A 15,175-nucleotide genomic window follows, 5' to 3' on the forward strand; every position below is an offset into this window, starting at 1 on the left:
TCCCAGTTTCAGATGAGAAAAACAGATGTCCAGAAAAGTGAAATGGTTTTCCCAAAAGCACATAGATAATAAGTAGCAGAGTTGGGATCTGAGGGCAACTCTGATTCCGGACCCAGAATTCTTTCTACGACTCCACCAAGCTTTTTGCTTAATTAAGATCCCATTAGTTGGGTTTTCTGAGAGCCAGAGTATTAGCCTGGTATCTGGCCTTGGTCTCTTGAGGGCTGGAAAACACTGTTTCGTCCTTGGGGACCTTACTCTCCCTCAGAGAGAAGATTCTCACTTGGAGGAAATGCTAGCTCTTAGACGTAGGAGGAATCATGAAGGAGAATTAGGAGTAATGGGATAAAGATACTAAGAGAGCTCTTAGATGCAAGAGGAATCAAGCTTGTTCTGTTTGAACCTGGAAAGAAAATTTGGAGTAATGGGTTGAAAATATTAAGAGGAAATTTTAGGATTGACCAAATTAAACATTTTCCAACAGTTAGAGCTATCCATAATTCAAATAGGCCGGGCTGTCTTGGAAGGGAATGAGTTCCCATCCATTGGAAGTTGACTATCATAATCATAGGATCATAGATTTTGAGCCAGAAAAGACCTTAGAGGTCATATAATTTATTTTCTGAGGATTAATGATAACAATAATATTGTATTAAAATCATGTGGGAACAAGAAGCGGTTCAGGCCATCCCTATTATCCTGTCTACTACAGGAATTATATTAAAGATACTTTCAGTGATCCTACCAAAGAGCTTATACCCTAAAACTTTTATTCAGCTCCAGAAAGAAGTTATTTCTGCCTGGATGATAGTCCGTGGAACATTAAATATTAAATAATAAAACCATGGCAGTGACTTTTCCTGGAATTGTTTCTGTCCAAGTCTCAATAAAAAAAGATGAACATAACAGTAGAATATTATATTCAAATTATAAATAAATCCCCAACAAAGCCTTGAGAATTCAGCAAGTTAACTGTACTGAGGATTATTATAGAAAGAACTGTTGTCCACAACAACTTGAATATAACATTGCTATATAAAAATTTAAGAATAAAGTTTTTGATAGATGTTGTCATATTGAAAGCAGCTTTATGATGCAATGGATTGAGGGCTGGACCTGGAATCAGAAAGATTCATCTTCTTAAATTCTGGCCTCAGACACTCAACCAACTATATGACCTTGGGAATGTCACTTCACCCTTTTTGCCTCAGTTTCCTCATCTGCAAAATGAGCTGGAGAAGAAAATGGAAAACCACTCCAGTATCTCTGCCAAGAAAACTCCAAGTAGGGTCATGAAGAGTTGGACAAGATTGAACAACAATAATGTTATATTGAATGCTTACAATCCATGAATCAAATGGGAAAGAAAAGCTCTAAAAACATGTAGACTTAATGGAAGATATCAAAGCCCTATGGGGGCAGGCTAAGATGCATCTCATTTCTGTACTTCTGCCTGCCCTGAGGATACTTTTGATGCATTCAGAGAGGACTTGGATCAAATCCAGCCTCAAACACTTACCAGTTGTGTACCAAGTCACTTATTCCTGTTTGACTGAGTTTCCTCAAATTTAAAATAGAGATAATAGTAACATCATCTCCTAGGGTTATATGAGGATCAAAGTAGATAATTTTTGTAAATATGGTACCTGGAATATAGTAAGTGCTTAATAAATGCATGTTTCCTTACCTCTTCATATTTCTATTTTTAGCTTACATCCCAGTGTTTGTTTTTTAGTTTATTAGTATTTAGAAATAATGGTGAATTTCTTTCCAACTCTGCAAAAGGCTACAGATCACAACAACTTATCCTTGAACCTTTTCCCTAGCTCTCAGCCCCTGTGTCAGCTTGGGTAAGGTAACTCACCTCCCTCAACCTCAGTTTCCTCATCTATAAAATTCAGGGTTTGGACTAAACAGCCTCTGAGGCTCCTTCTTCCTCTAGACACAGGATCCTATGGAAAAGAGAAAAGAAAAATGGGATATTGATAGTAATGGTCATAATAATGCCATTATTCAGTCCTTGAAAGTTTGCCAGAGCCTGAGCACGTATTATGGAGTCAGCTCCTCCCAATGCTGGCTGACCTTGACTGGGGATGCTGTGCATGCTGGGGCTTCTTGTCTGAAGGGCCTTCTGAGGGTCTGTCCAACTCGGTGTCCCAGGGATTATGTCTAGCAAACTCTGCTGTTCTTCCGGGCCCTTCTTGCCCTCAATACCTCATCTTGTGCCCTCAGGAAGCTCAGGAAATGACTCCATCCCAGCCAACTTCCCTGTTCCACTCCTTCCTGGAGGGAAGGTGATGCAGCATTTTAGCCTCATCCCTTACCCTTTCCAAGCAGGGCTGGAGGGGAGAGTGGACATGGGCTAGAGAAGACCAGGAATCCTACTCTTCCTGGACCTTCCTGGATTTGTCCTGGTCATCTGTCAATTGCTCATTCTGCATCCTCTTCTTTGATCTGGGTTTTTCCATTGATGCTTTTTAGAAGCATCCCAAATCTCAGTCCACATCTCCCACCCTTTCCTGGCTTTGATGTGGACCTCTCCATCATCACCCTAACTCAACCCTGACCTCCACCATTGCTGGCCACTGCATTTTCTTGTACACAACATACTGTAGAATTCTAGTGTTTGATCCACCCTGCTATCCATTTCTCCATTAGGAGAGAGATTATTTAGTTCACATCCACAGTCATGATTACTACTTTGTGTATTTTCCTCCATCCTATTTTTCTTCCTGTTTGTCTTTTCTCTCCTTTCACTCTTTTCCTCCTTATTGACAGTGTTTTGTTTCTGTCTACTCTTCTGTCAGTCCCTACCCCACCCTTTTATTTAATCTCCTCCGTTCCTACTTTTCTGTCAGGTAAGCTAGATTTCTATATTCAATTGATTGTATTCAACTGATGAAATTAAAGTTCAAGCCCATTGCCCACCCTCCCTGTAATAGCTTTTTCCGCTCCTCTTCTTGTGAAATAATTTGCTCCTCCCTTCCTTCTACAGTCAGTGTACCCTTGTTTCTCACCCTGTAATGATTGTAATGATGTGATTCCCTCAAATTCACGTCATATCCTTCTTCTCTGAATATTCATTCTAGCTGTACTATTAGTAGTAAAATTTTTAAGAATTACAAATATCTTTAGATACAGAGATGTAAACAACTCGCTCCACTGAATCCCTTATATTTTCTTTTTATCTTTTTAGGCTTCTTTTGGGTCTTGATATTGGAGATCAAATTAAAGCTTGAAATCCTTCTATTTCATTTGAATGACCATTCCCCCCCCCCCCCCCCAACTTGGAGTATTATGCTTAATTTCGCGGGTAGGCAATTCTTTATTATAGTTCTAGCTCCTTTGTTTTCTGGAATATTATATTCCATGACCTCTGATCCTTTAATGTCACAGCTGCTAAGTCCTGTGTAATCCTGATTGTGGTTCCCTGATACTTGTGTTTCTTTCTGCAGTACTTGCAATATTTTTTCCTTTACCTGAGAGTTCTGTAATTTGAAAATAATGTTCTTTAGAGTTTTTATTTGGGGTTCTCTTTCCTGAGGTGATTAATGGATTCTATTAATACCTATTTTACCTTCTGGTTCCAGGATATCAGGGAAGTTTTCCTTAATAATTTCTTGAAAGAGGCTCTCCAGATCCTCCTTTTGATTATGACTTTCAAGTTGTTCAGTGATTTTGTGGCCACTGCAATTTATTGACCAGGCTTTTTCCTTCCTTCCTTCTTTCTTTTCCTCCCTCCTTCCCTCTCTGTTTCTCTCTCTTCTTCCTTTCCTCCCTTCCTTCCCATCTTCCCTTCCTTCCTTCCTTCCTTCCTTCCTTTCCCTTTCTTTCTCTTCCTACCCTTCCCTCTCTCTGCCTTCCCACTCTCCCCTCTTTTCTTCCTTTCCTCCCTCCTTTCCCTTCTTTCCTTCCTGCCTTCCTTCCTTCCCTCCCTTCCTTCTCTCCTTCCTGTCTTTCTCTCTCTCTCCCTTTCCCTCTCCCCTTCCTCTCCCTCTTCCTTCCCTCTCTCTGTCTGTCTCTCTCTTTTCTTCTCTCTCCCTCTCCCTCTCCCCTCCCCCCATCTCTCTTTACCTTCATGAAGTCATCGTTCTAATAACAATCTAGTTCCCATCACCTAAAGAAGGACAATACAGAGTTCAATTGTTCAATTCCAGGAAAACAAGACTTGTATGTGAATGGGGCCTGAATTGATGATTTCTACAGAGTCTTCTTGAGGATTGTGCCAGTTCTGGGCAGCCTTCCTAAGCCAGAGAGATTGTGGAACCCTATTTTACCCAGACTCAGTGTAACCCAAAGGGTTATTCCAAAGTTAAAAGGGAGCTTGAGAGACTTCTTGAGGAATAATAAATATATTAGGGGGAGGGTAACTCTGCAGTCCCCAAACTTATAAGAAAGAAAGGACATAGCCGCAGGCATCTGTTCAAGTTTCTATTTTGAATTGTTGAGGGGCAGATTAAAAAAAAATATTTTGAAATCATAACTGAATTTTTAAAAGTTGCATTGATGCTTTTGTTTTAAATATCACAGTCATTTTCAGATATGCTCCTCCCTGCCCCAGCCATGAACCTTCCTCTGCAGAATGCAGTTAAACAACAAAATGACCCAATCTGACAGCATGGACAACATTCCCCACCCAGGGTCTCTTTTTCCATTGAAAGGAGGGAGATGCATTTCCTCATCTCTTCTCGGGGCTGAGATTAGTCATTCTAGTTTCATAGTAAGGTTCTCATTTCATTGTTCTTTTTGTTTAAATTGCTGCATTCATCCCATTTAAGCCTTCCTGGTACTGTTCCCGTCACTGTGAATTAGTTCATGCACATCTTCCCAAGTTGTTCCAATGCAGCATTTCTGAGGGCCCAATAACACCCCATTACATTTGTTTACTATCATTTGTCTAGACATTCCTCCAGTCAATGGGCACCCACCTGGTTTCCAGTTCTTGGCAGTTCTAACTCTTTGTTAAGAGATGTAGCCCGGAGGAATAGAGAAGGCCTCAGCCTTTATCTGCCCATTCTCATTATTCCCTTCTCATTGGTCTGGTTAATCTATTCTCATCCCCCCTTCATCCTCCCCACTGGACTCCCTCCTCTCAGCCCAACAGGTCCCCTGCCACTTTAGGGATCAGCTCCAGTGACCTCGGAGATGAATTCTACGAAAACCCTCCATCTTTGTGGTGTCTCCCCTAATCCTACTCTGCTTTTCAATCCCACCATGCTTTGTGGTGTCTCCTTTTAGCTCTGGGCTGCTATGTCCCTTTCAGGATCCAGCCTGCCAGCTAAGGGCATGCTCCAACCCCATGGGGTGTTCCTTTCTCTTGCTAAATGGCACGTTCCACTAGGAAACTTGCCCTTTCCATCATTAATTATTAAAACTCCTTTGTGGGCTCTCCCAGCTCTAGTTCATATTTACCTTTCCTGTACCTATTGTATCCCTTCATTTGGTCTGTGACTTATTCCCCTAAATCTACTTTTTGCCGGGAGAACGGCCCTTGGGAATTCTTCACGTGACCGAACCCCGACTTTCGGTGTCTACATCGGCCCTGTCAGTAGGACCGTGTTAGGTCCCAAAAGGGTTTTTTATTTTACCAGAAGGATTAAGTGACTTGGATTAAGTGACATACCAAGCTCAGAGAAGCACAGTCACACCCTTGTGAAGGACACACTTCCATGGGGGAATAGACCGAGCTGTAACTAGGACAGGGCACATGGAGTTTCGCCTCCAAAGGCTGCATTTAAAGGACATGGAGAGTGCTAATAGTCCTTCAGCTAAGTGGAAGCAACAGAATTTAGCACCTAATTAGCAAGAATAATTAGTTAAAAAGAGAAGCTACCAGATGGCAGGCTGGAGGTGAGCTCTTCCCCATTCTACCTCTTTACCTTCCCAGCCTCTCCCATGCACATGGCAGCCTTCCCAGTGACAGCCTCGAGCCAGTGTCCTGGGGTCTCTGTTTTCAGGCCAAGGGGGTGTTCTTTAGCTTCATTTCCCCACCAAGTGATGGCTTGCTTCCTGTCACTTTCTCTGGGCCTAGTTTGTGGTACAAAATCCTCTCATTATAGCTCTGGGAATGAGACACATTCACACAAAAACAAACAAACAAACAAACAAAAAAAACAAACCTATTTTTGCTTTGCAATGGAAACTTCCCGAGAAATGGGAGGTTTCATTTTCCCCCCAGTACCTAGCTTATAGCTAGTGCTTAATATATGCTTATTGAGTGACTGCTAAATTCTTGTTCTTTCTTCATTGATTCCGAGCTCCAGTCCTGGCTGCTGTAGCTGGCAGTGTGCTGAGACAGCTTGGTGGTAGGTATTACCTCTTTCCATGTCATGGACCCCTTTGGCAGGATCTGGTAAAATCTATGGACCTCTTTTCAGAATAATTATTTTTTAATTCATAAAATAAAGTCTATGTGATTATAAAGGAAGCCATAATAAAGATTTTTTTTTTTCAAGTTCATGAGCCCACTGAAATCTATCCACAGACCAATTGAGAGTCCTGCTCTAGAAACTTAGCTTGGCTATTTTTTGGGCAACAGAAAACTTCAAGAAGATCACATTTGAAACCTTTTCAGCTGATCTGCAATCCAGGTAAGCCCCTGGTAGATTGATGGCCCAGTGAATAGGACCCTATACCTGGGTTTTTCTATACCTCATTTTTCTAAGTTCAAATCTGTCCTCAGACACTTACTGTGTGACCCTGTTTGCCTAAGTTTCCTTATGTGTAAAATGAGCTGGAGAAGGAAATGGCAAACTGCTCCGGAGTCTTTGCCAAGAGAACATCAAATGGGGTTACAAAGAACTGGTCACACGACTAAAGACAAGGCTCCTATTTTCCTCAATTCTGACTCCTTGTTTCTTCTGTTCTAGAAATATATGGTCCATGAGGAAAAAGGATACTTTCCTCGAGGTCACAAGCTATATCAGAAGCAGAAAACTGGGAAGGAACCCAAACCATTGGAACATAGAGAGCACATTTGTGGGAGAGGAAGTTTCATTTCTCTTATCATCTTAAATTTTCTTACACTAAGTTTCAGTTTTTCATAACTGCAGCCACTGCTATGACAAAATTCTTCTCTTCTTTGGGCACCAATTTCCTCCAAGTGCTGGTGGAAGCGATTTTCAAGATCTTTAAAAGATTTCCTGACCCATCTTTTCAAGGCTGGATTCCTCATACCTCCCGGTGGATTAGTCGCAAGGTCACTTCCTTTCTCTCTACTTTTTCATTTCTGGGAAAATATTGGGAGTTTTGGGCCCCACCCTGGTCATGGATGAGGTCATCAAGTTCTTGAAAAGTTCAGGCTACAAGGTATTTGGGAAAGAGAATGTTTAATGCATTGTAACTGGTTTCTCCAAAGGCCTGATACCTTTCTGTTGAGCCAGCCCTCCTAGTAAAAGGGAAGTCTCCTGCTCATATTCTTTCATTAAACTGAGACATGAGGAGATCAAGGTCTTTTCCTGGGGTCACATAGTGTTAGAGGGAAGATTTGAACTCAGGTCTCCCAGATTCTAAATTCAGTACCTCAAGCCACATTGAGTGTGCTCTCTGCACTCATTTCAGAAAGAGAATTCAGTAGTTATTTCATTTAGTCCCTGTTTGAACAAAAATTCTCTCTACCACAATCCCAGTAAATAATCAACTGGGTTCATTGGAGACTTTTAGGGAGGAAGGACTCTTCTCTGCAGAAGTGACCTTTTCTCTGTTGGATAGCTCTAATTGTTAAGAGTTCTTCCATACATCCTAGTCTAAATCTAGCTCTCTATAACTTCCACCCATGCCTCTGGTTCTGCCCCGTGGGACCAATCCTTTTCCAGGGATAGCCTTTCCAGAAGCACTCTCCTACAATTTCCCCTCCAAACTGTGGGGAGGAAGAAGAGCTGTTTTTTTTTAAATTCAAATTTGTATTTTTTAAAGCTTTTTATTTTTAAAATGTATGCATAGTTTTCAACATTCACTCTTGCAAAACTTTGTGCCCCATATTTTTTTCTCCCTCTCTTTCCCCCATCCCCTTAGATGGCAAGTAATCCAATATATGTCAAACATGTATGTTAAGGGGCAGGTCAGTTCTCCGAGAGCCTCCACAGCTGTGGACCACAGTATCTAAAAGAGTAGCAGGGCATCCTTTGCTGATACAGGTGCTGGGGAGTGGGAATGAGATAAATTGGAGGCAGAGGGAGGAGGAGACAGGTCGGACAATGCAACAGCCTCTCAGTCAGAGAGGTCAGAGAACAGCAACTGCCTCTCAGTCTCCTTGTATCATCCTCTCACAAAAGGAGATCCCTTCTGGGTTGGATCTCCAGCAGCCACTGTCAGGTGGTTCCCGTGTATTTCAGCAGGTCTCCTGTGTATTCCAACACATGTGCAATTCTTCTATATGTATTTCCACATTTGTCCTGCTGCATAAGAAAAATCAAATCAAAAAGGAAAAAATAAGAAAGAAAAAAAGCAAACATCAAAAAGAGTGAAAATGCTATGTTGTGATCTACACTCGGTCCCCACAGCCTCTCTTTGGGTATAGATGGCTCTCTCCATCACAAGTCTATCAGAATTGGTTTGAATCATCCCATTGTTGAAGAGAGCCACGTCCATCAGAACTGATCATCGTATAATCTTCTTGTTGTCATGTACAATGTTCTTCTGATTCTACTCACTTCACTCAGCATCAGTTCATATAAGGCTCTCCAGGCTTTTCTGAAATCAGGCTGCTGATCATTTTTTACAGAACAATAATATTCCATACCATATCACTTATTTAGCTGTTCCCTAGCTGGTGAGAGCTAAGTTTTAATGCAGGCCCTGTCACCAACTTTGCCTGGTCCACTCGACTGTATTTTGTTTTGTTTTTTGTTTTTTTGCCATTCCCCTTCTGTGCTTGGAAATATGAGAATAATCATGGCCCTGCCTATCTCCCCAGGGTGTCAGGAGGGTCCAATGAGGTAATGGGTGTGAAAATGTTTTGGAAAGCATAGAGACTCGTACAGATATGAGGGATAGTTCTTGGATTGCTATTAAACATTCACACGCCTCTTTCTTTCTTCTCTCCCGGTGTTGGCCCTCAGTGACCTCCATGCAGGGCTTTCAGAGTTGTTTTCAGTTTCCAGACTATTTGGGCAAGACTTAAAACTTGGAAGTTCAGGTTTCCCGTGGCCTAACGCCTTCCCAATTCCCCCCAAACCTTCCCTCCATCACACTTCCTCCTCTTTATTGTCCAACTTTATAGGAAAGATCACCCATATCCACAACTCCATATCCTCACTCTCAAACTCCTGGAATCTGATGTCTGATGAAAGCACTTTTTCTAATAAAACATGGAAATCAACTTTTGATGATCCTACAGCCACTTCAGGCCCATAAAATTAACAGCATGATGGTCATCAATGTTCATTTATAACATCATAGCTCTAGAGTTGGGAAGGATGCTGAAGCACTTAGCCCAATTCCTCCCAGAGATGTCAAGTTCCTCGCCTAAAGTCACACAGATTTGGTGGAGGAATCCAACAATAGGATGTGTTAGAGGCAGGAAACCAGTTTGGACACTGCTGCAATAACTGATCTTTATGTAACACTGTTAGTTTGCAAATTGCCTTACATAGATTAGTCAGTTAGTAAACATTTATTAAGTGCCTACTATGTGCCAGGAACTATGCTAAATGCTGGGTATTCAAAAAAAAAAAAAAAAGGCAAAAGACAATCCCTGTCTGCAAGGAATTTACAATCTAGTGGGGGAGGTGACATGCAAATAAATAGGTACAGATAAATTTTAGTAAAATGAATAGGAAATCATTAACAAATGGTAGGTACAACAGTGAAGAGGGATTAGGAAAGTTTCCCATGGAAGGTAAGATTCTTTATTTCATTTGAGGTATGACAGATTCTGTAATGCCCATTTTCTAGATGAAGAAATTGAGAGGTAAAGTGACTTGCCCATGGGTGCCCAGAGGGGAAGTAGACCCCTGCTCTTCTTGACTATAGATCTAATATTATCCATTCTACTAATCTAGCTCTCTGCCTGACTCACAGCATTCTCACCCAGATCTTATGACTTTATCTGGAGCTTTTCTTCCTTGAAGCACAGAGTCCCATCTCCAAATGAAGCGCCCAGACCTAAACTCTGGCAACAGGCTCTGACGCTCAGTAATTCTGGAAGCACCAGGCAGAAAGCTGAGTAATCATCATCTTGATGACTTAACAGCAATGGAGAGCCTGCATTTTAAATTGGAATTGCCACAAATAACTCCCCTTGATTGAAATAACTCTCAAGGCACAGGGCTGGAGCACAAAAACAAATAATAATCTTCCTCTAAAAACTCTCAGAAATTCTCATTTCTCTGGCTCTCTGGCTTCAAATGTTCGGATAAACCTTAAATATAGTATTCCACAAATGCTGGGTGAAAGAGATTTCTCCATCACCCACCATGTCCCATAAGTTGACAAGTCCCTTCTGTTCTATCTCTAATATAGTTCTTTATAGCTCTTAGAGCCACCATCCTAAAATGGGATCTCATTAGTTTTCTCTAAATTATTGTATTGGTCTCCTAATTGGTTTCCTCCTAACAACTCATTCTAAATATTGCTATTAGATTCCTCTTTTTAATGTACTGCTTTGATCATGTCACTCCCCAGCTCCCTACTGAATGAAGTCTCTCCTCCATGGGTTGTTATTCAAGTTCTTTTACAATATGGCGCCACTCTACCTTTGAGGTCTAATCTCATGCTATTCCTTTCCATATTCTCTAAATTTGAGCCAAAAGATTAGAAATTACTGTTGTCTTTCCCTCTCTTAGTGTACCTTTGTTTACACTATTCTCCGTGCCCAGAATGGAAATCCCCTTTCTTCATGACTTCCAAATTTACCTTCTCCAAGAAGCCTGTTTTTGTCCCCTGGTTGTATCATATCCTCATCTCCTTATCCTAACTCACGCCATTGTCTGCATCTGGAATGCTCTTTTGCCCTTCTCGGTCTTCAGAACTCCTACCCATCCTTTAAAACCCAAGTCAGATGTCAACTGCAGCATTTCTCATTCTGTGGATTGGAGGTTCCTGGAAGAGATTGAGATAGAAGTTATAAACCCATAAAAAGTCAAACTTCTTTTCTTTCAACTGAAGGAATGATGCGTCATGGATCAATTATCTTTTGAATATGTGCAGATGCTGTTGTGATTTTATTATGCAGAGGGAGAATGGAAAGGCATTTGATGTGGGGAAGCTATTCATTTGGAGGGACAGTAGGAGTTAAGGTTGCATAAGTAGAGTGGGACCAAATTGTGGAGGGCTTTCAGTGCCAAGCTGATGTGTTTAGATTAGAGATGGTAGGAGGAATAGAACAAATGAGGGGGAAGCACCTGATCAGACTAAACTACATCTGAGCGATTGAGTTGAGTTCTGGGCACTACATTTTAGCAAGGACACAGAAAAGGACCAGAATGGGCAGGACACTGGAGGTCATGTCATTTGAGGAACAGTTGAATGATTAGTTACAAGAGAAGGCTCAGGGAAAAATGATTCCTATTTTCAAGTATTTGAAGGGTTGTCACATGAAAAATGGCTTAGACTTGAAACAGAACTCGTAGTGATGGATGGAAGTTGTAGAGGGGTGGAATTAGGCTCAACATGAGAGGAAAGCTTGCTAATAATTAGAGCTTCCAGAGTGGAATGAGCTGCCCAAAGAGTGATGGGATCCTCCTTACCTGGAGTCTTTGGGCAGAGACTGGATGGCCACTAGTTAGTGGCCATTTTTAATATATGTAACTGTGTGAGTGTATAAAATTGAGTTAGGAATGTTAGAGAGGAAATCCTTGAAAAGATATTGAAAGGATTCAACAACCCTTTCCAATTCTGAGATTCTATGAAATTGCTGTTATTGAAGATTTTCAAGGAAGAGAATGATTGGACAAAATCTAGTTCATTGTCTTAGGGTGTGCACAGAAAGGAAACAGTGGAAGTGGGGGAGTATACATTATTTTTTATTATACATATATCACATATATGTATATATATATATAAATTATTTTTATTATAGAAATAATACAGAGCAGAATAATGGATAGAATACTGGGATTAGGATCAAGAAGACCTTAGTTCAATCTTTCTCACACATTTACTAGTTTGGTGATCTGAGTCACTTAATTTCTCTGAACCTCAGAACCTTTTCTGTCAAATGGAGATAATAGTAACTACCTCATAAGATTGTTTTGAAGATCAAATTAGATTGTGTAAGTAAAGCATTTTGTAAGCCTTGCTGTGTTAATAAATATGTTGGTTACCATCATTATCAGCATCGTCACCACCACCACCGCCACCATCATCATCATTTCCTGCTTCAGCTGCCCAAACCATTTCCTTTTATTGCTTTTAAACGGTTTCTTGTCGCCTCAACTAAGGTTGGAACCCCCAAAAGACAGTGATGGATCTTTTTTTTTCTCCTTCATGGTATGGTTCACAGGGCAGACAATGGTGAATGATTCTGAACATTCTCACGTTGAATTAATCTCCAAAAAAGAGTCCTGGGACTATCCGGGGATCATTCAGGAGGCAACAATGTGCCGGGGAAGGATTGCTGAACTTGGGGTCAGAGGGCATGAGTTCTAGAGCTACTTCCCAACGACTCATTGACTGGGTGACCTTGGATGGGCAGTTGCCCTTCTCTGGGCATCAGAGAAAGTGTGTGTGAGACAGAGACAGAGAGACACAGAGTATTTAAATCCCCTATATCTTTGACATTCTAGGATTGCACAGCTATCTGTGGAGAGGAATTGCAAGGGCTGCTCTTGATCCCTGTTAACCAGAGATTCAGAAGAGGGCCCTCTTGATCTCTGCTAATGACCATGATCCTGCTAATGGAGAGTGACATTGCTAATGAAGATGCTCAGGAGGCAGGGCTGGGGGACTGTGTGACCAGCTTACCTAAGTAGGCTGTTGCGGGCCGGGTGCTACCAGCTTGGGTGATCTCGGCAGTAGCCGCCAGCGGCAGGACAAAGGCCATCTGAAACACTGGCTCACGCCAAGGAGCAGTCTCTGGCGGGCAGGGGAAGGCCTGCAGCAATCTGAGTGGGGTTTTTTTACACTCGAGTTCTCTTCCTAAGTATGTCTTAGACTGATATTAAAATGAGTTGGGCTTCTCTCCGTGTACACCAGCTGGGCGGCTGAGGATGGGGAGGGGGAGGGGGGAGATGGCCCAGGAGCCGGCTGGCTGGTGAAAGGAAGCCAGCCTGAGATTAAAAATTCCCTCTGAATAAGCCACAGTGCATATTTCACCAAGTCCCCTCCTCCACTCCGCAGAACCTCTCCGGTATCAGAGGAAGATGGATCTCCTTTCTCCTCTTCTTCTGCCCTTCCTCTGAGCCACACAAACCCTCCAGCAGTCACGGTCTCTCTTTCAAACATCTCTGTTTCTTAGGTGCTCTGGCTTCTCATTGGCCTATGTGCTTGAGATTCCCCAGGCCCAAAATAGCTTTCCCTCGACTCTCCTGCCTCATCCAGCCTGCTTCGACCTCTTTCTTCTCCTGAGCAAGGAATTTTCTTGGAAAAGTTGTCTGTACCCAAGCTCTCCACTCCTTCACACCTCTGACTCTCCTTAGCCCCTTGCTGTCTTCTTTCCCTCATGACCACCCCATTGGGTCCAAAAAAAAGGACCTACTAGCTGTCAAACCCATAGTTCACCATGCCCCCTTCTGCATTTCTCCTTCCTCACTACCTGAGTACTTTTGGGGAAATTATTTTGGAGAGTTGACCTTGATAGCAAGAAATCTCAATTTTAAATCTAATCTAAAACACTTGCTATTTGTGTGACCCTGAGTAACTTAACCTTTCTTAGACTCAGTTTCTCCATCTGTAAAATGAGAGGGTTTAACTCCATAACTTTTAGGATCTTATGATTTTATGATCCTAGGAAGTATTAATAAAATTTTATGAACTTTTAGTATGATTTTCTTTTTTTTCTTTGCCTGCAGAGACATTCCCTTTCCTGTCTCCTTCCCTGGATTCTTTGTTGCCTCCTCACTCTTTTTCTTATTAAAGCTTTTTCTTTTCTTTTCTTTTTTCTTTCTTTCTTTCTCTCTTTCTCTCTTTCTTTCTTTCTTTCTTTCTTTCTTTCTTTCTTTCTTTCTTTCTTTCTTTCTTTCTTTCTTTTTGCTGAGGCAATTGGGGTTAAGTGACTTGCCCAGGGTCACACAGCTAGGAAGTGTTAAGCACTATCTAGCTGCCCCAAAGCTTTTTATTTTCAAAGTATATACATGGATAATTTTTTGACATTCACCTCTACAAAACCCTGTGTTCTAATTTTTTCCTTCCCTTCCCCCTACCTCTTCCCCTAGTCGGCAAGTGAACATGTGCAATTTGTCTATACATATTTATACAGTTCTCTTGCTGCATAAGAAAAATCAGATCAAAAAGGGAAAAAAAATGGGAAAGAAAACAAGATGCTGGCAAATACAAGAAGAGTGAAAATACTATGTTGTGATCCACACTCAGGCCCCACGCATCTTCTCTCTAGATGCAGATGGCTTTCTTCAGCACAAGACCATTGGAAATGGTTTAAATCACCTCATTGTTGACGAGAGCCACGTCCATCAGAATTGACCATCTTGCTGTTGCCTCCTCCTTCTTTAAGATGAAGAACTCCCTAGAGTTTGGGATTCTGGTCTCTTTTCTCTCCTCCCTCTCCCTCAGCAACTTATTACCTCCCACTCTGTGATGCTTACTTTCCACTCTTTATCCATCTGATCTTGACCACTTTCCTATGCTAAAGATCATTGCTGGCTTTCCAGTAATTGACATCTCAATCTCAAAAGATCTAAAATTAGGTTTATTTCTCCCCTCCCCCCCCTTAGATCTACTATCCCTTCTAACTTCAAATTTCTGCCAATGGTGACATTGTTCACTATATCGCTCATGGCTAAAACTGAGGCTTAATTTTATCTTGGATTTTTTCCTTTTCTTCTCCTCTTCAATCAATCACCAAGGCCTGTTACTTTTGTCTCTGTAATATCATCCACATTTATTCCCTCTTCTCTGTTCTCACTGCCATTTTCCCAATCCAGGGTTTTAGAGAGCTTGCTGGATTATTGTAAATAGCATCCTAACAGATTTCTTTAGCCCTCTGCTCTTCTTCAGCTTTCTTAAATGCATCCTTCATCTCTTCATTAACTAACTTCCTTCTTTTTTTGATCAGATCTGT

The sequence above is a fragment of the Sarcophilus harrisii genome, chromosome 2, assembly GCF_902635505.1.
Source record: "Sarcophilus harrisii chromosome 2, mSarHar1.11, whole genome shotgun sequence".
Classification (NCBI taxonomy): domain Eukaryota; kingdom Metazoa; phylum Chordata; class Mammalia; order Dasyuromorphia; family Dasyuridae; genus Sarcophilus; species Sarcophilus harrisii.